Raw genomic sequence first — 3,717 nt, forward strand, 5'->3', positions numbered from 1 at the left:
TGACTTACAAAGAGAGAGAGAGAGAGAGAAAAAATAAACTATACACCAGAGGGCAAACTAATGGGGCGAAAAACTTGTGTTACGTAAATACAGAGGCGAGTGAAGAGTACAGAGTCAGCTACGTAGCTTCGTTCCCTCTTTTTCCTGCTTAGTTAACGTATATGTTTACCGAAAAAGAAGCGACATTCAATTCGGTTTGCGATTTCGGTCGAGCGTAACGCGTACCCATACATCTCTTGTCAAAAGGTACGTACAAAAGTACGTATACTTAGTGTACATGTAGGGGGCTGTGCGAGCGGAACTGCTTTTGCCGAAGAAACTACTCGCATTAAATGTATATGAGGAAAAGGGAGAAGGAGCAGAGCCACGCAGTTAGGAAAACGACTACTGTTATTACGACCCTCCAACGAATAGTCGTGCTCTTAATGTCACTTTCTTACAAATTTTTGCTTTTTCTGCATTGCAGATTGGAAAAAAAATTTTTTTTTCAGCTAGTATTACTAGAAATGTCTTGGTAACGTCACACCCCCGCAACGCACCGTACACATGAGAACCCTTAAATTGTCGAGAGTATTACAATGTGTATCGAAGCATCTTGCGGACCAAGCTATGGAAAATCTACTTATGTTGTGCAACTTAATACCTATACTGAACGCGTATGGGAGAAAAAAAAAAAACGAAGAAGGGACAAGGGTATCGCGTAACCGTATACCTACACTTTATGTTTTCAGAAAAAAAAATTACTGCAGAGAGCGCAAGGTGTAAAAAATCATGCAATGGAAGCGCACGCTGGTAACTATGTGGAGCACTTGTGTAAATAGTTGCAACTTCCTGCTGCAAATTATACATGTCGCAGTAGTGCCGTGAATAATTTTCCACAAAAAAAAAAAAAAAAAAAAAAATCTTGGTTGTTGAGAACTCCTTTTTTTCTATAATTCTAGCGATTGCACAAACAATTGTGTTAGAAATACAATGTAGTTCATGATTTTTGGTTAAGCAGTTACTAAGCGATCAGTCACAAAATCATAGCTCGAGAGTTTTTCTAAAAATGCCACAAAGTTAAAAGTTAAAATAAAGAGAAGCTATGAATACCGATGGTAATTAAAAATTTTTAAAAACCAAGAATTCGTTGCATTATGAAACATCATAATTAAGGACGAGTAAAGTAGTCCGAATGATAACTCCTAATGAGCTACTGGCGTTAAATTGATAACGATTCTAAAACAGTGAACTGAATGTTGATTTTTTAATAATTGCATTCAATTTGTGGCTAAAAGAATTTCAAAGTTAGTACATTTTTTAAAAAAAGCCAAATGGCTTAAACAGAACAAATAAAGGGTAAATGAAGCCTGTAAGCATATTTACATTCTACTTGTTAGAGACTGATCAGTATTGATGAATAATACAGTTTTTTCTCATAAATTCATGAAATTTATATTATTTGTTGTTATTGTTTATATTTACCACATGATGTAGCAGTAGGAGCAATACGTGAGCACGAAGTAGGTGAGCATATAGTAATCTACAAAATATCAAATATGTAAACATTAGACTTACACACTTTTGTGAATTTCAATTGTGTTCTATTTAATAATCAGGAATTATAATTTTGCGTTTTGAAAATATTTTCACTTGTGTTAATGTATATACATGAGTTGTTATTTGTTACTTGACAAGACGTAAGTTTTTTTTTATAATTGTGCATCAAGTTTTTGGGTAAGTACTTACTTTTGGGACTATTGATGAATGACTCAACAAACTCTTGAGATCACCACTGAGAGCTATAAAGTAGCAAAATAAATATTCAGGATGATGAACACATGGATGCTTGCTGTAGTGGATGTTATCTAGCAAGTTGTAACACAATTTCTGTTTTAGCTTATACTTTTTCCATGAATTTATCTAATATCTTTTCAACCTATCGTATTTCATTTAAATTGACTGACAGGTAAGTATGCATAAGAGGAGCCAGGAGCTTCCATATTTATGTTCTTTGTACCTGAAATACAACGATGGTTACTATAAGATTTGGCAATAACATGCAAAAAGGATAAATTGAAGAAAAATTGCAGTTATTAAGATTCTTAACAGTGTTAAGTCTAGCATCGTCAAAGATCTACTTAAAATTTTAAATTAAACAGTATATGCCCTATTTTTACCATCACACATTTGGGTAGTAAGAAATTTAATATTCAAAACTTTTTTGCACATCTAAGCATTTTTGGATACAGTCATGCTTAGATCCTTTTAATGTATAAAAATAACGAGACAGTAAAGATTTGGTAAAACAAGTTTGTTGTCAGTTTGAGAGCTTAAGACATTTTAAAATTGCATGGAAGACTATAGCTGCTAAGATTGTGTTTCTTACACTTTGAAACTGTTTAGGTTATAAAAAAAAAAGTAATTAAGTAATACATTGATGGAGTGTGGACACTGTGGACCACATATATACACATAAGCAGGTATAATTGTGAGCAAAGCGAGATGGAACTCATGAAACATTTTCATGATAAATACTGTATTTACATGAAAAACTTTAATAAACAAGCACAATTTGAAGTAAACTGATCGAGAGCGTCCCCATGACATGTGCCAGGCGACACCGGGAAGCGACAATAACCACTAATATTTATAGGTACGTATAAATTAATAATCCCGCACTTTGACCCTAATGCTAACCTAACCCCCTATGTTTGATAACGATGGTGAAATGAATATTTAAAGTTTTCAGACTACTTAATAGGTTCTATAGAATAATACCTAGAAGTTCAAATCCCAATAAAGCGCCTATATTTTTGGTACGTACCTGGCCATGCAGCACTGCTCTCTCAACCCGCTACCATACATTCCCCATTTCCCCCTTATTGCTTATACTCGCTCTCTCTCTCTCTTTTTCCCGCTCAGTGTACGTGTGACGTGGCGTTGTAGTGTTGGTGTACGTACATCAGCGTCATGTATATATAATATATATTGTACTGTATGAGGCTCTTTTACCGTCAAGCTTGAATCAGATGGCGCCAGGGCACGTCGCGGCTGTCATACTTACACACCGTCAAATTTACAGTTGTGTATTGCGTTCGTGAGCCTATCTGTGTAATGAGCAAAGCAGAAGACATAACCTTTGTAAATGATTGCTGTTGTTTGCAGACAATTTTTGTTTGCATTTACGTTTAAAGATAGTAGGAAAAATGAAGTGCAGTGTAATATCCTGCGATAAGAAAGTGAAATTTAAATTTCCTTCTGATAGTGTGATAAAAAAAAAGTGGCTCGAAGCAATTGGGAGACCAACATTTTTGCCGCTCCCAAGTCATGGCTTACCTGTCCACGAGTTCTGCTTTTCTTTCACTGACTCTTGCTCCTTTCCCTTTTAAAAGCTTTTTCAATTCTGAAACTTTTAAGCTCCCATAATATTCTTTCTTGTCTTCCTTATTCATTTCAAAATTTCAAATATTGCGCTTTACCACACACTTTAATTTCCTATGTACATACAATACTGAAAAGTAATGTTGTGGGAGTGAGACGGCCATGACAGCCGCGACGTGCCCTGGCGCCATCTGATTCAAGCTTGACGGTAAAAGAGCCTCATAGTAAGTGGTGGGGCAGGCTGGCATGCAGTGTGCAGGTCCCAGTCGGCGGCGCGGGGACTGTGGGGAGAAGTATAGGCGATACCATACCTACCGGACGCCGGACGACGAGAACACGAGAGAAGACGGAAAG

This window comes from Copidosoma floridanum, unplaced genomic scaffold (genome assembly GCF_036245765.1).
Source record: "Copidosoma floridanum isolate Cflo_tuat_1 unplaced genomic scaffold, Cflo_Japanese_pri ptg000007l, whole genome shotgun sequence".
Classification (NCBI taxonomy): Eukaryota; Metazoa; Arthropoda; class Insecta; order Hymenoptera; family Encyrtidae; genus Copidosoma; species Copidosoma floridanum.